The 23451-nt window shown below is 42.3% G+C and overlaps 1 long non-coding RNA gene and 1 pseudogene across 1 annotated transcript; one reads left to right on the forward strand and one right to left on the reverse strand.

Moving 5' to 3' along the window:
• The first annotated feature begins 8 nt into the window (after positions 1-8).
• Positions 9-3092, forward strand: LOC104875820. The gene is made up of 2 exons (XR_784186.2): positions 9-866; positions 2571-3092. It is a non-coding gene; the product is annotated as an uncharacterized LOC104875820 (long non-coding RNA).
• Positions 2733-2879, reverse strand: LOC117284053 (annotated as a pseudogene).
• Positions 3093-23451: the final 20359 nt, after the last annotated feature.

Raw genomic sequence — 23451 nt, forward strand, 5'->3', positions numbered from 1 at the left:
TGTTTTTTTTTTTTTTTTTTTAAGCGATTTTTTTTTCCCCACACCGTCTGGACTGCTCCTCGGGAGTTAATCTTGGCGCTTTCGTCCTTGAAACAACGCTGATTGTTTCTAGATCCTGACCTAGTGACATTCCTCCTTCGATGTTGCCCTTGCCAGAGGCAAAAGAAAAAGAAAAAGAGCAGTTGAGAGAAAATAAATTAAACATCAGATGCGTAAAAACCCGCGTCTGTCCAGAACGACCTACTGCTCATTCTACCCTCGTTCACCTTCAGGATGCAGCTTCCTCGTTCCCACGGCCACCGTCTATGTAGGGAGGGTGTTGGGGTGGAGGAGTGAGGGAGGAGGACCCTGGCTACCGCAGGGCTCTGGGACAGGCTCTCCGAGTTCTTGTCCCTCTCTGGGACCCTTGTGGGAAAACCAAGGAAGGGCCACCGAGACACTAAATGACTAAAAGCTGCCGAAATGTCTCACGTAGCGCAGCCAACTAAGAAACGATTCTAGGCTGCCCCTGAAGGGGTTTGAAAAATAATCAACGAGAAGCCCACAGCTGACTGTCGTTTCTGTTTGACTTCTCACATTTTGAATCTTCCTGAGTGAGGCCATTTGAGGGAGGGGTTTAGCTTACGTTTAAGGAAAGGTGATGCACCAGACATGTTGGCACTCACCTGTAATCCCAGCACTCGGGACACTGAGGCCGGAGAATCAAGGGTTCAGCCTGGGCTACATGGTGAGTTCAAGGCCAACCTGGACCATAAAGTGAGACCTTGAAGAAGGGTGTAGTACAGCGATGGCGAACCTTCTAGAGCTTCAACGATACAGCCCGCGTGGAGAAAGTAGCTCTTTCTCTAGTGATTCTCAACCACAGGGTAAGATGGACTAACTGGTTCATCTTAAGGTGTAGGAAAGGTGAGAGGTATGCAGGTAAGACTGTGTGCCTCGCAGCAGTCCCTAGCCCTGCTGTCCATCTAAATCAGTTATGCTGACACCTGTGTTGTCCGGAACCTGCCTGCTAACCTTCCAGTGACGCTCCTCCAGTTTCCCAAGAAAGTGATCGTAATCATTTGTCCCATTAAGCAGCCTCTTAGTGTTCAGAGGATGGATAGCCTTGCCTGCAGCATTTAACATTGTCTACTGTGCCCCACCTGCTGTCTTGAAGCTATTTCAGACTCGCTTCTCCTACGAACACCCTCCTTCTTCCCTCCTACATTTCTATCTTCTGTTCAAGATACTTTTAAATTTTCCATTCATCGTCCCCACCCTGTGCCAAACCTGTCCCTTCTCTTTTGTTTCTATTCTAAGTTTTTGTTTGTTTGTTTGTTTTTTCCTGTACTTTGGATTGAACTCTGGTCCTTGCGCTTGTGAGGCAGACAGTGGCACCACTGAACTAAATCCCCAGCCCTTCTAAGTTGACATTATTCATTCATTATTTCACCCAAGATATTTGTAACCCAGTCAGTCATCCAGGCACCATGCCTATGTAGACATAAAATTCAGCAGTAGTCACTGAGTGACTGCAAGCTGTAGCTCACATAGCTCACAGCCAGTTAAAAAGGTAGCAGTCACTACACAGCCAAATGCTCTAACACAGGCTTACACACAGCTTCATAAGCCTTGTTCCCTGAGGGGCAGGAAAGGGTCCCAAGTGGTAGGAACGGGAGCAAGGAGGAAGGAAAGAAGGAAGCACACTCAATGTGTGAAATTTGGGTTTGCGGGATGCTAGCTGGGAGGGAGGTGTGATCACAAAAACGTTTTCTGTTTGGAGAGATTTTATTTGATTTTTAAAATGAGAGGTCCTTGGGGATGTTTGAACACTGAAGGAAAAGTTCTGGGCAATAGGCAGGCAGTAAAGACAGAAGAGAGAAAAAGAATTAGCACTCAACAAATATTTGTTGAATTAACAAATTCCTGCAACCTAGAGTTGCTGGCGCTGCTGAGATTGAAAAGAGTAAACTGTACATTCCCAGCTAAGATATGTGGAGCCTGAGACCCAATAAAAAGGGCATTCCTTTCTCCCTTGTCAGGGCCCTTCCCTGCCCTTCGGGTCCTCAGGGGAAGCTAATTTACAAATGAGTGAAAGGACAGAGTCAGGCCTCCCTGGTGGTAGAGAAAAAAAGCCTTTTCCAACTTAACAGTAGGTTCAACTTCGGAGAAGTCTATACACTTTTAAGCCTGCAGACTTTGATTTTATTTTTAAATTAAGCAATCATTTTACCCTTGCCACTTTTCTACATCTTTTTTTCTTTGCCTTTCAGAGGTAGAAGAGATAACTATTCTCATCTTTCAAAAGTGGGGCTGAGCCAGGACAGATATACTATTTTTTTTTTTTAAGTAAAGTACTTCTGGGTTTACTTTGGACCAGTATTATTAATCTTGTAGGTGGACAGGAAGTAAAATTTATTGATGGGCGTTAGAAGCGGGGAGTAGCATGGTGGAAACCCTCACAATTACAGGGCCTGCTCCCATCTAGGGGACCACAATTTGGGATGTATTTGACCCAGTAACTATCAGGGATAAACCACTTGTCTTCAAATTCATCCACGTTAAATTTGGTAAATCCCCACCTCTTTCAGATGTGGATCCTTTGGAGGCCAGAGAACCTGAACTTGTCCCTGCTGAGGACCTCAATCACTTGCTCCTTTTCTGCATCTTGGTGTGAATGGACAGGATGACCCTGGACACCGTGGCCAGGGGCTGTCCGAAGAGCCCCCACCAACCTGTCATCTATTTTAAAGGGCTGTCTCAAAGGTTCTTAGGACCTTATGGTAGCCCATACCAGCAACCATCTGTGTACATCACTGAAAAACCTGCTGTTCACAGCCAGTGCATACTGGGTACCCATAAGGAAAGGAACCCAGTTACTGGCACTTTATTTATTGTGTGTGTGTGTGTGTGTGTGTGTGTGGAACCAGAAATTGAACTCAGGCTCTTGTGCTTGACGGGCAGGCACTGATGCCACTGAGCTAAGCCTCCAGCCCTTTGTTTAATCTTTAAAGTATAAAGGAGACACATTATTTTTCTTAACCCTGTAAGCATACAACAACTTTTTTTTTTATAACAGCGCCTTTGAAAAATAACTCCCTCCACTGTGGAAATCAATATGGAGATACCTCAAAGAACTACTATTAGCGGTTGCATTTGACCCAGCCATCCCTCTGCCAGGTATCTTTACAAAAGAATTAAAAGAATCATACCACAGTGATATATACACACCCATGTTTATAGCAGCACAGTTGGTAATAACTAAAACTTGGAAAGAGCCCAATTGCCCATCAGTTGGAGACTGGATAAAGATGTGGTTTTTCTATAAAATGGAGTACTACTCAGCCATAAAGAATGAGAAACTAGAGTCATTCATAGGAAAATGGATGCATATTGAGGCCATACTCTTTAAGTGAAACAAATAAGACACACACGTGTAAATACCAAATAGTTTCTCTGGTGTGAATAAACTATAATAGTACATAAGATCCTAATGATGTAATGGACAATGTGAAATAGGAAGAAACGGGCTAAAGGTGTAGGGAAAGTGGGAAGGGTAGCGGAAAGGTAATAAGGGAAAAGAAAAAATATGAGAAAATGAAGAAATGGAAATAAAGTGTTTGTAAAGGGGAGGGCAGGAGAGGTGAAGGGAGGTCAGGGACAAGGGGAAAAAATGAGAACCAAGACCTGTCGTGGAAAGGTACAAGATCCCAACAACGAATGTAACTGTGCTGTATCCCTAAAATGTACCAATAAACTCAATTAAACCTGAAAAAAAATAAAATAAAAACAAACAAAAAAGAAATAAAAATAAATAAAAAGTTTAGATTGTGGATGAGAGGAAACAGCAGCCAGCATACTCTTGGCCTCAAAATTAGCAACAATGACAAAAAGCTCGGCGTGGACATTTTAGCCTCCTAGAAACAGTAAGCAACATGCCCTATGATGTCTCTCATTTGAGTGAGGCAAAGTATAAACAAAGGAATGGTAAAGGATGGATGGAGAGATCCAAGGGGACAAGGGCGAAGGGTTAGAAGACGAAGGGCAGATAAGAAAAATAAAGATATACCACGTGCAGGAACCTAATGACCCTAATTAATATGATGTGCCATAACGCCAAAAAGAATGAAAAATGGGGTAGGCAAGAGGAAAGGGGTGAAAAACATGCTGTAATATGTACGTGTGACCTCTCCCTAAGATGATTATCAAACACATGAACTGCAAACATGTACAGGTACATTTTTTTTTTGAGACAGAGTCTCCCTATGTAATTCAGACTTGCCCTGAACTCACTGTGTAGTCTGGCCTGACCTCAGTCTCACAGAAATGCTCCTGCCTCAGCCTCCCAAGTGCTGGGATTACAGGCGTGTGCTATATCACACCTGGTGCATTTTAAAAAATTGTTCAAAACATTTTCTTTTGGAGCTTACGCTATTTTGAGTTAAGTGAAAGGGGTTCTGTGTAGCTGTATGTGGGCTGTTGCGGCATAGCAGTTGGCTGGGTGGGGCGAGGATGAGAAAAGGACGACTCTCCCTGTGCCAGGTTAGGGAACTGCAGTTCCTTGTGGTACGGTAGGGTATGGATAGCCAAGAAACTGAAACAGGTCCGTTTCAGGGGTGGGGTTTTAATTAACAAATGTCAGCGTTTTAGAGGCTTTGAGGTTACTTATGGTTTTATAAAAAGACGTAAAGAAGGAGGCATGACATTGTAAAACTGGCTCATGTGGGAGAAGAGAGGAAGAAATCATTGTAGGGCTTGAAGGTGCCCTTTCCGCCTGTAGCCAGCAAACCCAAATGGTAAGAAGTCAAAACATCCATGCCAGGATGTTTTCTGCCCTTTGCACAGTGACAGGAAATATACAAAGGTAAAAACTGACCACGGAAATACTGTCTCCTAGGTTTACATCCAAATCCTTCTACTGTACCATGCTTGTCTAAAGAAGGGAAGAATTAACCCCATTTTAAGTAGGGTGACCATATAATGTATCTTTCAAAATGGGACAATTTGGAGTGTGAATAGGCGTGCTATTGATAATTATACTTAGATAACAACTCTAATTGAGGTCACCCTAATTATAAGAGCTATCCACTAGGACCCAGCCTCTCATCAAGAAGCCAATCTATTGGTCCCTCTCATCCCCTGTTAATTACTTCAAATCGCCCCCTGGCAGAGGCCAGGATGGCTGCCACTAAAGCAAGACAGGAGAAAGAATAAGACCTCTCCTGCCAGGGTCCAGAGGGTAGGTGAAAGCTATGCTTCTGAAACACAATAGCAAGCCTATGACTCAGCCACTCCCATCGAGAAGGGGATCTCTCCTTGATTCTCATTACAGCTGTGGTCATAGAGGAAAACAGTAAGAGTCCTTCATGAGAGTAAGGTAACTTGGCCAAAATCTCAGTTCCCTTCAAGATAGATGATGCTTGCCACTTCTAATTAGTAGAACTTAATACTTCTAATGGGAGACTCTCCTTGCTGGTTACGTATTCCTTCCTTTGCTTCCAAGGAAATCGTGTTATTTTTCCCCTCCACTACTTTACACTGATGAGAAGGAGACTGATCGAATGCCTAGTTTATCCAGAGGCTGTCTGTCAGAGGGAATGAAAATCACTTCAGTGTCATGGATAAGGAGCTAGAGACAAGAAAAAACAAGAAACACTAGCCGAGTAGATGTGGGAAGTGCATTCTGATTTTGGAGTGCAAGCGAATGCATTTTTTTGTGTGGATGCAGGATAATAGCGGGTAGAAAGTGTACAGAAGAAGGAAGCAGTGTTTCGATGGCTTAGCCTCCCGTTCCACTTTTTCTTGTTAACGGTAGCCTGACGTTCCTTCTGAACCACCACTCCTTATTCAACTTGAATCTCATCTGGAAAAGGGTGTCATCTTCCCCTAGCTTTACCTCTTTGCTCTCGAGTTCCAAGGCTGTGCCAGTCAGTAGCTCTCCTCCACCAAAAGACCAGTGATCGAGCCTGGGATGGGTATACAACCCGGGCTGTGTCCAAAGGATCCTTCTTTCCCTGATGGAGTTACTAATGACACACACACACACACACACACACACACACACACACACACACACAGCCAGGTACTGTGGTACAGTTCTGTAATCCCAAGTACTTGGAAATGGAGACAAGAGGATTATGAGTTCTGGACCAGGGCAGTTCGGTTATGCCCTTTCTCAGTAACAACAACATAAATCTGAACATGTTGGGAGTTATACCCTGCATGTGGAATTGATGCAAAAAAATGAAAATCAAAGAGAAGGAGAGTTGGGGAAAAAAGATGGGAGGGCTATATTAGCTACTTTCTTGTTGCTGAGACAAAATACACAGCCTCCACAAGTTAAGGGAGGAAAGGTTTATTTATCTTACAGTTTGTAGCAGTTTCAGTCCATAATCAGCTGGCTCCAAGGCAGTATGGATGGTAGACAGCACTGCAGAGAAACAGTTCATGGTGGGCAGAAGGTAGCAAAGCAAGCGAAAGATGTCCACAGCTGTTTCTATACTTTATATCTTATCAAGGCTACTTAAGGCAGTAGCACTCACACCCATAATCCTAGTGCCCTTGATCCTAGATTGTACCATGCCTCAACCCTAGTGTCACACACTTTAGATCCAGCCACCTCTGGAAAAAGCCCCTCCTATGACTGCATGAGGCTTTCAGGGGACTTCTAGAAACAAGCTATAGCAGAGAGAATTTATTTGAGTTCTTCAATTCAGCCATTCTTAATCTATCCTTGCATTTTTCAGTCCTGTGAACCATTAAATTCCCCTTCCCTGCCATTTTGTTTATCTAATTTGGATTGGATTTCTGCCTAATTCAACAGAAATAATTCCGAGTAAACTCAGAGAATGTGAATACTTTTTAATAATTTTGGTGGTGAATTGTTCAAGAGAGAGCAGAGAACCACAGGGGTAAAGGAGCAGATTTACCAGCATCCTTTCCCTCAGTAAATACACTGTTGTTTCCAACATCAGCTCTCCAATTCCATAACCAGGGCTAGAGGATTATGAGATGTGATAAACCAACCACCTGACCATCTATTAGGATTAAAATGGTGAGCAGCACACTGCTCAGTTAATGCCTGGTCAGTTAATTCCCAGCACTCTTGAAGCTAAAACAAGAGGATCACAAGTTCTAGCCCAGCCTGGAAAATTTAACAGCTTAGGGAAATCCTATCCAAAAATTTAAAATTTTAAATCCTCTCTTCTGCCTATTGTCAACACACCAATTCCAGAGCAGCCTTTCTGCAGGTAGCTCCTTCTCATCCTAAAGCTAAACATCCAGGCTGCGGGGTAGTGCAGCAATAGGGAGCTTGCCTAGCACATATGAGGCCCTGGGTTGGACCCCCCAGCTCTGGGAAAGGTGGGGAAGATCAGTGAAATCTTTTGTTACCTTCCATGGGACTTTCTCTGACTACTCTAACTGCCTCACGTTTTCTTCATGTTTGCAATGGTTTAAGCTTTCTTTACCCACCTTTTATTTCTCTCCTGCAACTAGCACCCAGACGTCATGAGATGAGGGAGTAGGTTTGTCTTAATTTTGTGCCAAGAGTTTAACACAGTGCTCAGCTTTTGAAGCAGAAATTCATAGGAACATTTATTGACACTGACCACAGCTGACAAGCATTTTGTAGACTCCGTCGATGTTCACTTGTGGATAATTTCCCATGGTTATGCTTTTTCAAAGTAAAACCTTTTTTTTTTTTCACTAAAGTACAACGTATAAAATGAATATTTCATCTATGTTTTCAGATTTTGAGGTATATCTTGTTCCCCAGAGAAGAGGAAAGTGGAATTATTTCACTGATCAAAGGAAATGGAGAGCCCTGAAGGGAGTAGCATCAGAGATCAGGGGACCTAAGGGCTGGTCCTAAAATAGCCTGCCTCTTCCATTATTTCCCCTAGCAAAAGCCTAAGACTTTATCTTCTTGGTGAACTACATATAACCTGGAACTTCTAATAGGCCAAGAATGAGCAGAAGAAGAAAATCAATTTGCATCATATAGACCGACACACAGATTTTCCTACAATCCACATTCCAAAGACTAGAAAATATGTGTAGTTCACTAAGCTTGGAAAACAAATCTGAACCTGATTTAATGAGAAGACATTAGCTACTCCGTCTCTACGGTATGACACAAGGCAAAAATTACCACTATCACGGTTACTCTTCAGCGTGGTGTTAGAGTTCGTGGTGTTAGAAATCTGTGCCAACACAACATAAAGCGAAGACAAACTAAGCTGTTAGAGTTAGAATTTTAAAAAGATGACACTGTTGTTTGCAGATGCTCTGACCATCTGCATGGAACTTATTATAAACCAGCAACCATCTCATTTGTTGAATATTCACACATAATGTCTACTTTACAAATAAGGAAAATGAGGCTCCGAAAAGCCACATTTACCAAAGACGTTCTTGTCAGTCAGGCCTCAGAGGATGAATTTAAGCCTAACAGACAAGAGTTTATTCTGAATAGGAATTGAGAGTGAGGGGTGAAGGGGAAATCAGGAAATTCATCCATCTGTCCGTTCATCCAGCCATCCGGGTGCTCGGTACCCAAGCCTCACCTGAGTGTGTGCCTCTTCTCTTCCCTGCACAGTGCTTCATGCCAGGGACACAAGCTGAGACACAGGCCCTGAGAGTGATCTGGCAGAACAACAATTTGAGGGGGGAGTGTTGTGACGAACCTTGCCACGGAGGAAATCAGGAGTGGCTGAGATGGCTTGTCCAGTGTGACACCTGTTTGGAAGCATGGAAATCGGCTCCCTGGGCACTTTCAAGGGCAGAGACCTGAGATGCTCATGGCCCGACTGGGGCAGGGTGGCTGTAAAGAATGACAGTGCGTGAGGCTGGAGAGGTAGCAAACACCCAGAAGGACGTGAGGAGCCCCGGGAAGGTCTGCAGACAGCGGGTACCGCCCTGAGGCAATGGGACCCAGCCTGGAAAAGAAAATATCCGTACTGACAGAAAGGCAGGCAGGCAGGCAAGCTGAAGACTAAATGACAGCCTCCCGGGGCTGAACGAGGTAGCAGAGTTAAGCCACTTCATTTTAGTTTTGGCACTACACTTTTTATTTTTATTTTTAATTAATTTTATTGGTACACTTTTTTTGATATATATAATGATCACATTCACATAGAGAATTTGGACCTGTACATACATATCTTGATTTTTCTTTTCTTTTCTTTTTTTTTTTTTTTTTTTTTTTTTTTTTTTTTTTTTTTTTTTTTTTTTTTTTTTTTTTTTTTTTTTTTTTTTTTTTTTTTTTTTTTTTTTTTTTTTGCTATTACCCTCCCCTCCCTTCAACCTTTCTTTCTCTCCTTATTTACAAAAACTCTGTTTCTGCTTCTTTCCTTCTATTCTCTTTTTTCCTTTTTGCTTTCTTTCCCTTCCTCCTAATGGCTGACAGATACAGGAAAATAGAAAGAAAAAGTTTTCTTGTACAGTGCCTAACTCAGAGCTGTCAGTTATCACTTCCACCAGCATGCTAATCCTCCCATACTCCACTACAGCATTTTAAGTGGTGTTATCAAAACTTTATCCTGTTCCGAAAAAGATGTCATTATCATCGCACTGACTTCACTACCCCCGTCTACTCATTAGCTTTACTCTGTGAACCCTGTGGCTTCATCGCCAGGTCTATGACCTTCAGTCAAATAAATGAATGTGGCACCAGGGAAGGAGAAAAAAAATAATTCAGTGAGTAGAGAGTCATGTACTCATGGATCCAGAAGAGAAAAATGTACCCATGGATCCAGAAAAGAAAAATAGCACGGTGTCCTTCCAACAGATGGTGTTACTGTCACATGCAGGACACAGAGCATGTCCTGTATCTTAGCAGACCCAGTACTATTAAAATAGTGATACAAAGTTTTCTTTTCCTGAAATGAGTATACGTGTGTGTGTGTGTGTGTGTGTGTGTGTGTGTGTGTGTGTGTGGACTCTGTACTTATGCAGCATTTACAGCGCTAGGAATAGATCAGTAAGTCACATATGGTTCCTTACTGTCAACAAGCTCATGGCCTGGGGTGGACCAAATAAATAGTAATGATGATCTTTCAAGCCAGAATCAGCAAACATTGCTAAGCCTTGCACTCTACACTGCTGTGCCTGAATATTTCAGTCACTGACTACTCTCGCCAGCCCTACGCGCAGATGCCACTGTCATCGTGCTCACCCCACTCACCTTCTAGCTGGGCTGGAGCCACAAGCAGTGTCACTACTGTGCCTGTGGTCTGACCCCCTTCCCTCCGTGTCCTAACAACAAGCTAATGTAATAAATGACCTGCTGTGGACATGTTGCGTGGAAAAGTGTCCATGATGCCACTGGCACCTGCCCTCATCCAAGGGGTCGGGATACATTATCTGAGAAGCTTTCCAGCTGATCCTGGTAGGAAGAGGACTTAACCAGGGACAGAAAAAGTGTAGGAAGTGATTCTGGGTCTGAGGAATCTTAGATACAAAGACCCAGAGCCTGGAAACAGCTTGGCAGGCAGAAAGTCTGCAGAACACCTAGTAGGCCAAAGCGAGGCCAGGATAAGAAGTATGAGGGGACAGTGAGAAGGAATACATATTCAGGTGGCTGTTTTCAAACTTAATAAATTAGTGATCAGAAGACATTGCATCAACAAAACAATGGAGCTGACAGAAAACCCTCTATTCAAATATATTCTTTAGAAGGCATGATAATCTTTCTTCTTCAAACCAAAATCAGAATCGCTTTTTTGGACTTGTGAATTTATTTAGGTAAATCCTAGAAAACTGTTTCTTAATTAATGGCATGAAATTAGATATTTGCCCATTCACTTTTGTTGAAAGGAATATAATTGCATCAAATGTAATGTAAACCAGGCAGTGTGCTGCATGCTTGTAACCCCAGCTACTTGAGAGGCTGAGGAAAGAGGACTGCAAGTTTGAGGCCAGCCAGGCAAATTAGTGAGACCTTGTCTTGAAATTTAAAAATCAAAAGGGATGAAGAGGTAGCTTAGCATTCCTTGGGTTAAATCCTCAGTATTGAAAAAGAATGTAACACAAGAATTAATACGGTTGCTGGACTGTGATTTTTTAATCCAACATGATTTTTTTTTTTTTTTTGATAGTTCTGGGGATCGAACCTGGGTCCTTGTGCTTGCAAAGCAGGTGGTGGCACCACTGAGCTAAATCCCCGGCCCATACATGCATTTGTATTGAATACTTACTGTGGGTGCTGTGTGACACGAAAAGGATCACAGCGAAGTCCACAGGCTCTTTAGTTTGTTATACCATATTTCAGCCAATTCTAAGTATCTTAATTTGAAAAGCAAGGTTTTCACCATGTAGAATACTTGAAGACTTTGTCCATACATCTGATTTTATAAACTATAAAGAAGGTAAATGCTTTACCCAAATTCATACATCTCAGTTTAGCGCGGTGCTAAGGACTTGCCCTGCTGTCACTTTTACCTGCACCAGTGCTATATCTGGGAACACCCTGCTCCTCCATTAATATGAACCACAGGTTCAGCAAAAGGGTTTGACAAGAGGTCAAAGAGTACCATAAATCAGGATTCTCACTGGAATACATCTTTCATAATCTAACCATCTCCCTTTCTCATCAGGTAACAGCCTACACGTGCCCAACGTTATTTAGTTTGCAAAAATATTTCCCATTTATTATCACATTCAAGCTTCAAGTGGCTCTGTGAAAAGACTCTGCAAATATTAATATCCTGTTTTACAGATGAAAAAACTGACTTTGAGATCGCTTCAGTGGCATGAGCACAGTCATGGAGTAAGAGCCAGGCTGAGGGCAAGCTCAGGGCTTCGAGGCTCATTCATAGAGGCACCAAAAAGCACTAGAATGAGTCAGAGATTTCTGCCATTGAATATGGGCTTCTACCAACACCCTTCACCCACCCAAGTGATACAATGTAAATTGGTTCTACTTTCACTCAAGAAGCAAGCGTCCTTGGACAGACTATACAAAGACTCCTGGGAAGCTGGGCATGGTGGAGCACGCCCGTTACCCCAGTACTTTGTGAGACGAGGCAAGAGGATCACAAGTTCAGGTCCAGCCTGGGCAAGTTAAAGATCCTGTCTCCCCAAAAAAATTTTTTTTAAGGGGCTGGAGTTGTAGATCAATGTGAAAGCCCTTGGTTAAGTCCTCACTACCAAAAAAAAAAGGAAGAAATCCCAGAGCTAGGTTGTTGAAATCTTCTACAATACACACACGCACAGTTCCTGTTGTAATAAGTACCCTGCCCCCATCCCAAGAAAACCTGAGGCTGACAGTTCAGTTCTGGAGCTGAACACTGTGTGCTATGATACAGGCAACAAGAGTTTTAAATTTAGATCGTAATCCTTTTAAAATAACTACCATGAAGTCATCTGGTTGGAAAACTGGAAAACAAAAACTATAGAAATGCGGAAAATGTCTCCTTGGTGTGAAAGCCAAAAAATACAATCAATGGAAAAGAAACTGGAAAAAATACTGTATTCACATATATACATTACACATAGGGTATGCGACTGTGTTCTCACTGCTAAGGAATGACGTAGCAAATATTTAGATTAAATGGTAAAAGTCACTCTTCGTATATCACGAGTGGTCTTGCTGCTCTTCCAAGTACTTAAGAAAGATTTCTTTTTGGAAACCACATCTTGAAGAGGGCTGTGTAACTACATACAAGTCGGTAATCTCTACCTTTGTGAGTGTGAATGACTTAATGCTCTCCGGTTATGAGTGCTGGAAAAAAACTACATAACAACAGAGAATTTCAAATAAATAAAATGTTTTCTACAGTTAGTGGATATACCAAATCCCTCCTTTGAGTGCCCTAGCACAGTACATGCCTGTAATCCTAGCTACGGAAAAGGCTGAGGCAGGAGGATCGCAAGTTCAAGGGTAGTCAAGTTTGGCTAAAGGCTATCACAAAATAAATTTTAAAAGACTAAGGATGTAACTCAGTAGTAGAGTGCTTAGCATACGCGCATGTGTGTGCGCTCGGGGTGTGTGTGTGTGTGTGTGTGTGTGTGTGTGTGAAACCTTAAATTCAATCATCAGTATTGCAAAAATTAGTAAAAAGAAAATCATGTATTTGAGCATAAAAAGAGATTTTATTTTTACTAATTGAAATAGCCATCAATAGCCCGACCCTTCTCTATTAAAGGGTATTGATTTGAAGAGACATCAAATTTTCTAGGATCGACATCTCGTTTTTTGCTTAGTTGTTTCTTGCAGTGAAGTCTCACTATGTCTCCCAGGGTGGTCTCAAACTCATGATCCCAACCCTCCCACCTCAGCCTGCCTGGCTGTACCACCAGCAGGCTTGGCCTCCTTGGGTTCTTATCCTGACTCTTAAGGCTTCTACTCAGTAGCTGAGGCTCAGTTCTTTTACTCTGTAGGGCCTTCTGCCTCCCTGTTGCAAAAAAGAAATTCCTCGCTGTTTTCACTGTCATATTTCACACCCCTGTGAATGCCTGTAGTTCTGGTGAGTTGTGCCAGAAAACACTCGTGTTTTATTTAGTATATGTTTTCACTGGTTCATGAGATGTTTTATTTAATTTGCTGATTTTGTCTCCTAACTGGACTTGAAAATCTTTTATTTTATTTTATTTTTAATGGATACATCATAATCGTACACATTTGTGCGCTACAGTGTGATACTTCAGTGCACATAAGCAATGTGTAATGATCAAGTCAGGGTTATTAGCCATCTCTTTAAACATTTATAATGTCCTTGTGTTTGGGGCCATTGAACTTCTCTCTTCCAATTCTTTGGGTTTTATTTTTTGTTTTTTGTTTTCTCACCCCAGCGCCTTCACACTGAATGACATCCACACCCCACTTTTTAATATTTTTATTTTGAGACAGATCTCTTTAAATTGCTAAATTGTCCATACTGGTCTCAAACTTTTGATGCTCCTGCCTCAGCCTCCCGGAGTGCCAGAATTATAGGCCTGTGCTACTCCCGGGCCTGGATTCCTCCAGTTCTTTGCATATATATAATAAAATGTTGTAAACTATAGTCACCCCCATATGTGCTGTAGAACATTAGAACTCAATGCCCCTGTGGAAATGTATTTGAGCCTGGGTCTAGTGACCACCGTCTACTCTAAGTGGACAAAATCTAAGCGGAAGCATCAGCCTCTGAGTATGAGTGAGTACGTGTGCCAGGGGAATCTTGCCCTGTGCCCGTCCTCTGCTCAGAAACAAATACCACCCAGTAACCACAGCTCTAGTCCAGCAGGAACTTTTCAGAGCAGTGAGTCTGTGCTTTCACAGCGTAGAGTCAGCCCTCGGTCCGGGGCCTCTGTGAGCCTCCTTCCCCACAACTACAGTGAACCTCTTCCTGGCCCTGGGTCCCGAGGTGGTCTTTTCCAGGTCCTGCAATTGGAGCTCCAGCTATACTCAGAGCTTGGCTAGGCTTCCTCGTGATTCTCAGCCAAAACCACCCTTTCTCATCACCACTTCGACTCTATTAACTATCATATTCTCAGACTTCGCTTCCCTCTCTCTACCCCTTGAATAGGGTATGATTTACTATGAGTTTGTTTCTTCACGCTGTTTCCAGAACCACCTCATTCATACTAGGTCCTTCAATAGTGGCTTCAATTATAAACACTTATGCTTATTTATAGAAATCACCCAGACCTGCCCATGTAATGTTTACCCCCAGCCAGGCCCACACAGAGGGAACTCTTGTTCTAGCTAGGATGATTGTGTCTTGTGTACTTAGATTGTCCTAGTGTGCTCTCCAGGCCCATTTTATTTTTCTTTCTCTTTCCCCCTAGGAGATTTTATTCTTGGTCATATTCTTTGCTTCATCTGTTGATAAAGAAACCAGTTTAACAGCTTCAAAAGGTCACCTGAAAAAGGAAATGGTCAACTTATGTACTTACTAAAAATAAATGGAAAAGTTGTTATAAAGAATCATATGTATGTCAAGGTTTCTTTTTCTTGCTAAGAAGAAAGAAAGAAGGTAAGAAGTGGATAGTTAATTGGGATTTTACTTTTAACTCTATGTGTGGCTTGAGTTTCCTCTGTGTGAAGAGGTTAGAAAATCAGAACAAGAGTTTACCCAAGGCTAGGGTCTTTGTAGGCTCAAAATCCAGGGGGAACAACTATTGTAAGCATTCAGAGTGCTTCAAAGAATGAAGTTGCCAAAAACCATAATGAAAACTGACTGACCTAGTAAAAGGGAAAGGGAAACTGTAAGGCCAGAGTTCAGCTAATCAGGCTAAATGCAAGGCCCAAGGTTAATACTAGTAACCTTGCTGTCCTTTTCATCACCCCAATTCCTCATCCTATAGTAACACGGCTTTTAAATCTGAAAACCCAAGTGTGTCCTTGAACTGATAACCAGCTGAGGAAGTGTAGGGAAGAAAGGAAAATGTCAGCAGGGCTAACTTGCAGGCTCAAGGTGAGTAACTGTGGAGCAAAACGGCAGGACTAGTTTCTCTGGAAGGTGGCAGAGGAAGGAATCGTTGCTACCAAAGAGAGTTTACTGGAGACACCCTGAGACACTGCATGAGCAGGCCAGGACACAGGACTGTTCATTAAAGCTGTCTCCAGCTTGGAATCACGTGTCTCCTGTACGTGGAATTTGGAGAAAAGGAAAGGGAACAAAACGTCTGTTTTTCTTATCCGGTGTCTTTATTAAATTAGAGATGCCCTGGGAAGAAGGTGCATCACCAAAGTACTTGGTGACCCCTCAGCCTGCAGGGGGCGCTTTGTACTATTGTTAACTGAGGGAGGACGGGTCAGAGATGGTGGTTAATGAGCAAGAGTGGGCTCACAGGGTTCAGTCTTTCCCCACCGCCCCCTTGTACCCAGGTCCTTGAGCTACATCCCTGCCCCTTTATAGTTCTTATTGTGAGGTTCCCTAGTTTCTAGTTTCACAGGGTACACTCAGACTTGCCATGCTCCTGCCTCCACCTCCCAGAATTCTGGGATTGGAGGCTTGTGCCACCACACCTGCTCTCAGCTGGCTTGAAATACTTAGATCTGGTGTTCATCTGTAGACAGAAAATAGGAAAAATAACGGCTGGTAACTACAAAGAACTTAATAAATTCTGGGCTAAACACTTTAAATGTCTTTCCTAATTTACCCCTGACAGCAAGCCCATTAGGCAGTTAGTATTTCCTCTGCTATAGCTACGAGAACAGTGAAGCCCAGAGAGGTCCAGCAAATTGCCCAAGCCACAAAGCTGGTCATCAGCAGAGAGAGGTTTCAACCCCAGATCTGGCTTCCAGTCGTATGCTGTATTCCTAGGAAAGTCATCTTAGCTCACACAGCTAAAGGGAAACCTAATACTCCCCCCTTTTTTTTTTTTAATCTTGCAGGCTTAAGATCAAAAACAAAGGTAAAATGAGTATTTCTGGTTTGCTGCAATAGTACACATCTGTAATCCCATCTACTAGGGAGGCTGAGGCAGGACAGTGCAAAGTTCTCGCCCCGCCTGGTACATTTAGCAAGACTGCATCTCAAAATTAAAAAGGGTTTGGGATGAGGTGGGCTGGGGAAGTAGTTCAGTGGTAGAGCACCCCTAGATTTGGTTCTCAGTACTGCAAAAAAGAAAAAAGGTGCTCCCCCGCCCCCCGACATCTTTTTCTCTAGTTCCCTTCTTTTTACCCACCACTTCCGGGTTTCAGCACCATAGTTCCATAAGCTCTATAGCAGGGTCGGCAGGATTTATTTCTATTGAACGGCGCTTGCGCTTCCAATGGACTTGCTGTTGTATTGGCCCCTACAGTCTACCAGGGGCGTCACAGTCCTCATTGGCAGGAATTGTGCAGCCTTCTGTAGCAGATAGGACAAGCATAGAAAAAGATAATTCAAGGCAGGGAGGACGATGCTAAACTCCCAGGAAGGACACTGCAGGGCTCTGAAGACTAAAGCCGGTATTTACTCGGGGTAGCGCTATCACAGAGGAAGGGAGGCAGTGAAGTTGAGTGTGGGAGCAGCGCAACACTGGGGTCTTCCCAGGGGAAGAAGAAGATGAGGCACGAAAGGAAAGTTGGAATCAGATTACGTAGATCCTCAGAAACAGTACATACGCTGTTGGTTGAACTCATTACAATAAGTGAGATTCACAGCACAGAACAGCAGGCCTGCGTGGCAACTGACGGTCATCCAGCAACACGAGCAGGAGGTGCAAGAGCTTTGGAGAGAAGGTGACCCCGAACCAGAGTCCAGCCCTGCCATTTACCAGAGCATCACTGCGGGCTACTCACCTAATTTCTCTGTGTTTGAGTTCTTTCATCAGTATACGTGAATTCCTCCCCCCCCCCCCGCACACAGTTATAAAACAGGGATCGGCAAACATTTTCTTTAATGAGTCAGATCACAAATACTCTCTTTGCTGCGGGCCATGTAATCTGTGCTATTGTCTGGTGAAAGCACATGAGCCAGCTAAACAAGTCAACATGACTGTTTCCAACAAGACTTTATTTTTTTATAGAGCTTATTGGGAATACAGTGCAGTTACACTCATCGTTGGGCTCTTGTACCTTTACGTGGCAGATCTTGGTTCTCATTTTTTCCCCATTGTCCCTGACCTCCCTTCACCCCCTCCACCCTCCTCTCTTTACGAATACTTTGTTTCCATTTTTTCCTTTTCTCATATTTTTTCTTTTCCTTTATTTCCTTTCCCCTACCCTTCCCGCTTCCCCTACAGCTTTAGCCCCTTTCTTTCTATTTTACATTGTCAGTTACACAATTTGGATCTAATTTACCCTTTTAGTTTTTCACACCAGAGAAGCTACTCGATATTTACACACGTGTGTGCCGCAAGAGTTTATTTACAGAAGTAGCCCGGCAGCTGGGTGTGGTCTGGCATGAAAGATCCCACCTCTCACCAGGCCGAGGCAGGAGGATGGCGGGTTCAGGATCAGTCCTGAGTACATGTCGAGACCTCCCTTAAATGTTCGTTTTCAGAATAACAAAATAAATTGTCAGCCAAGTGAATACAGATTTGGGGGCCATAGTTGGCCAATTTCTATTGTGGAAGATTAAGTGAAATAATATAATACACAATAGAATTTAAATGGCCATTACAGCTTTTGCCAACTCCTTTTTCGCTTTAAACTGGACTGCGTTCCCACTTACCACTCATGGATATATTCTTACCACATGTCTTTCTGCTGTGCTGGCTGTACTATTGCCCTATAAAAATAGGCTTCGTTACCCAAAAAAGTTTTGGGGCTTCTTAAGTCATCGTAGTTTACACTATACTTTGTAGCAATCAGGATTTCATATTGCTAACAGTTTAAAGGAAGGGAGGGACACTTTCTGGGCATAACCATAAATAAGAACCATGTCCAAGTTCTTGGCTGAAAGAGTAAGAGTTAGCCCCTCTCTCTCTTCTTGCGCTTAAAGTTAAGGAAACAAAACAAAACAAAGCACTAGTCTTTGGAACAGAATTTGCAACAGAACTGTACGTGTAGGGAAGTTGAAGGGAAGCGCGCCTCCTACTGGAGCTTCGCAGAACACCATTAAATTCTGTTTGACTACTCCAACTGGGACTAAGCAAAAAGAAAACAGTTTACTCTTTCCAAATCCCCTCGCTATGACCTCACGTGAACAACAGCTGTGTTGTGTGATGCTTTGGCTCTTGAGGAAACTGAAAAAGAAGTGGTTAAGGATTGCACTAAGATTGCGATTCATGAAGCAAAGCAACAGAGAGAAATCAGAGGAGATGTTGAGGGGAAACGTTTGTCAGGGCCAAGAGTGAGAGATTTTGCCCACTTCCATAACTTCAGGCAGAGCACGTTACCCTCACAACAAACTGAACTACAGTGAGAATTCATCAGTCCATCTCGCCAAACCTTTTCCACTATGAAAGAAGTCTAATTGTACTCGATATCCTGCAGGCAAAGCGGTTTTCCAGATGGGAAGGCAGGCTACCCAGCAGGGTGGACCTAATGGTTCTTCATAAATAAATGGCTCTTCGTCTAAAATTTTAAAAATGTACTCTAGAAACTGCAGAGAGGGAGACTGCGAAGGATGGCAGGCTCCTCCTGGTGTCTGGTTTCTTTTATGCAGTCCGCATCTGGTGGGAACCTGCCAGAAGGTTTTCATAGGGGGTCCTGGGAATTATTTGGTGCTGTCCTGGGATCAGGTGATTGACAGGTCCCCCACTTAAGTCGCAGCCAGCTTTGCCCTACCTACTATAGCAATCTGGGAAGTTGAGCACAAGGATAAAAAGAACAAACCAGACCACAATAAAGAAGGAGAAACCAGCTCCTGTTCCACAAGCAAAACTTTAATAACTTGGACAACTTGATTTCACTCTGAATTATATATTTTTTTCTTTTCCCTTTTTCTGTTTTTATTTCCCAGTACTGGTGATTGAACCCAGGGCCTTTATAGTAAGCTACACTCCCAGTTAGCCCCTCTTTTTGAAAGTTTGACTCTGAATCTTGCTAAGTTACTAAATTAACCAGCCTGGGCTTGAATTTATTGCCATCCTGCCTCAGCCTTCCAGAGTTCTGGGATTACAGGTGTACACTATCAATCCAGCCAAACCATAGGAACAATAAGATCTGCAAGGTAAATTAAGAGCAAAATTGAGATTGTGGTAAGAAATGTTTAACTTAAGGAAACGAGGCTGACAAAGATTAAAACTAGAACTTTATCTTTCACCATGCACTAAATTAAAATTCAAGTGGATTACAGATCTAAGTATTTAAAAAGAAACACTAAATTTGCTGGAATATAAGTCAGGCAGAACTCCTGAAGACAATGGCATAGGAAAAGACTTTATGAACAAATCCTCAGTAGCATGGGAACTAGCACAAAGAATCAACAACTAGGATCTCATCTTATTAAAAAGATTTTCTGTGCTGCAAAAGAAACCATCAACAGAATTAAGAGACAACCTACAATGTGGGAAAAAAATTTTACCAACTGTTCCTCAAACAAAGGACTCTTATCTAGAATATATAAAGAACTCAAAACAATCAGCCCCCCCAAATATAAAGATCTGATTCAAAAATGGGCATCTGAAATGAACAGATGTTTCTCAGACAAAGAAGTAAAAGCAGCAAGTAAATATATGAAAAATGCTCCACATCACTGGTCATTCGAGAGATGCAGATGAAAACAACACTGAGATTTCACCTCACCCCACAAAGAATGGCTGCTATCAAGAAATTGTACAATAACAAATATTGGCACGGTTGTGGGGAGAAAGGAACCCTTCTCCATTGTTGGTGGGAGTGCAGACTGGTGCAACCACTATGTAAATCAATATGGAAATACCTCAAAGATCTGGGACTAGAGGTTCCATTTGACCCAGCCATCCCTCTGCTGGGTATCTTTACAAAAGAATTAAAACAATCATATCAAAGTGATATATGCACACCCATGTTTATAGCGGCACAGTTTGTAATAGCTAAAACTTGGAAACAGCCCATTTGCCCATCAGTTGGAGACTGGATAAAGAAGATGTGGTTTTTCTATAAAATGGAAAACTATTCGGCCATAAAGAACGAGAAATTAGATTCATTCATAGGAAAATGGATACATATTGAGGATATACTCTTAAGTGAAATAGATAAGTCACAGATGTGCAAATACTGAATAGTTTCTCTCATGTGAAAAACTATAATAGTACATAAGATCCTAATGATATAATTGACCATGTGAAATAGGAAGAAAAGGGCTAAAGGTGTAGGGAAAGTAAGAAGGGTAGGGGAAGGGTAATAAGGGGAAAATATATGAGAAAATGAAAAAAAAAGGATATAAAGTGTTTGTAAATGGGGAGGGAGGGCAGGGGGTGAAGGTAGGGCAGGGACAAGGGGAGAAAATGAGAACCAAGACCTGTCATGTAAAGGTACAAGATCCCAATGATGAATGTAACTGTACTGTATACCTAAAATGTACCAATAAACTCAATCAGAGAGAAAAAAAAAAGATGTGAAATCACAACTCAAACTTCCAAAATACAGAATATCATTAGTAACCACTATAAAAAGTTGTACTCCAAAAAATCAGATAACCTAGAAAAAAGGGAAAGATTTCTAAATACATATTACCAAAACTGAACCAAGAAGATATAGAACCATGAATAATCCAATAACAGGCAATGAAATTGAGTCAGTAGTTTGTTTTTTTGTTTTTTGTTTTTTTTTAAGGAAAAAACCCTACTTTTAAAAAAAAGTCCCAGGACCTGATGGATTCACTGCTGAACTCTGCAAGCAGTACAGAGATGCCAAAACTCTTCCAACTCCTTTCAATGAGAATGAAAGAGCAGTAGTATTTTCCGACTCATTTCTGAAACTAGCATTACCCTCAGTCCCAAACTAGAAAAGGATCCCACTAAAAAAGAAAATTGCAGACCAATCTCTTCAATAAACATAGACACAACAACTGGCAAATAGAATGCAAACAAATCATCAAAAGATTGTACATCATGACCAAGCAAGTTTCATTCCACAGATGGCAAGGATGGTTCAAAATACACAAATCAATAAATGCAATGCATCACACAAACAAAAGCAAGGACAAAGGACAAAAATGACATGAACATCTCAATAGATGCAGCAAAAGCCTTTGACAAAATCCAATATCCATTCATGATTTTAAAAAAATAAAAAGAACCTGAAGAAATAGGTACAGAAGGACCTTAACTGATCCTCAAGAAAAGGCATTTAGGATGAAGCTACTGCTAACATCAAATTAAATGGGAAAAAGCTAAAAGCTTTCCCTCTAAAATCATGAACAAGATGAGGATGTCCACTATCATCACTTCTGTTCAATACAATTCTCAGAACATTAGCCAGAACAATCAGACCAAAGAAAAAAATAAAAAGGATATGGTAGGAAAGAAGTCAAAGTATCACTATTTGCAGATGACACAATCCATTACATAGAAGACACAAAACGTGCCATCAAAACACTCATAGAATTAATTAATAACCAATTTCTGCAATGTAGCAAGACAGAAAACCAACACACTGAAATCAACAGCATTCCTGTGCACCTACAATGAACTCGTGAGGAATGAAATTAGGAAAACAATTCCATTCACATTAGCTTCAAAAAAATGAAATGCATGAAAATTAACCTAACCAAGGAAGTGAAAGACCTGTAGAGCAAAAGCTACAATATAACACTTTAAAAGACAGAGAAGTTTTTATGTGTCCTTGATCCCTTAAGAGGCCCATCATGTCTCTCTGGAAGCAAACCACATGACTCTGAGAAACATGTCAAGAAGCTGATAAAAATGTAAACAATGTGAGGAAACATTTATTTCCCTCTCAAGTGTTCCAAGAAATGCTTGTAAAGCAAGTCACACCATAAATCGATCTCGCAAATGTCAGATTGCTGAGAAAAGTTGAACTTGAAGGGAGTGAACGTCACTCGCAATGATGATAGCCCCTCGGTTGCCTTTCTGTGAGAAGTAGCTGCTGATCGGAAAAAAGCTGCCACCACTTGACCTGAATTAAGCAAGCTCTTCTCACCACAGACCCCTGCCAATAGCACAGTGGACAAAAGTCACATTTCTCTTATTGCAGAAGGAGCACAATGTAATATACTGATCATGGTAGGACCAGAAGAGCCTCAGGAGATTCTGATGTCTCCACCGCAACCATACCTGTAAAACATGCTATTGGTTCTACAGGGTTCGAGAAGAAAATGCCTCAATTTAAGCTCAGCTCCGCAAGAGAACAAGCACCACCTTCTGCAGTCCTGAGAACAGATGTGCTTATTTGCAGAGGGCGACGATGAAGTAAGGCACTGCTTTTCCCAAGTGGATTGTGGAAACTTTTCCACCGTTAAATAATCATGAGAGTGGTTTGCGACAATGGACGCATTTTTAGGATTTTTCAATTTTTTTCAGATTCCCCCATGCATTGGGTGATTGCAGTTACATTTTATGATACACTGTGACCTCAGAGGAAACCTCAGCTCATTCCACTTAGGGATTGCTCTCTTTGGTCTCTTCTCAAAGAGTAGAACTTCTAGAGTGCAGAGAACAGGAAACACACACAGGCCCTGCCTTGTCCTTTGGGTTGCTGCCCTCCTTCTTCTGGATGCTATGCTTTGTTATGCACTCTCCATCACTGTAAGGCCCCTCAAGGATGGTTATCCTGCCTGCAAAAGGCCACAGATTCCTCTAGAAAGATCCAGAGTAGGATGGGCCCTGCATGAGGGGGCTTAGGGCAGGTCTGTGACAGGATTTGTAGCACGAAGCTGTCCTTCTGTCACAGGGTTTCTGTGCTTCTTTGTGTCACCAGGAGGATGGGACCTTAAATGTCAAGATCAGGTACCCAGCAGCACAGCAGGCAGCCCACGGCAAACGCAAAGGAAGGCGTTAGGCTGGAGGGCTGAAGATGTGTGTTTGGGCCACACAGTTCATATGAATGCTCACGGAATCTGATCCTACGCCATGACTGGTATTCAGCTCAAGTGAAAAGTTCAACTGATTAGCAACCGTGAAAGTAAACTGGGGCGCTGACTTGAATGAAAAACACCTACCGGGCTT

The sequence above is a fragment of the Fukomys damarensis genome, unplaced genomic scaffold, assembly GCF_012274545.1.
Source record: "Fukomys damarensis isolate Sample0158 unplaced genomic scaffold, DMR_v1.0_HiC HiC_scaffold_33, whole genome shotgun sequence".
Classification (NCBI taxonomy): Eukaryota; Metazoa; Chordata; class Mammalia; order Rodentia; family Bathyergidae; genus Fukomys; species Fukomys damarensis.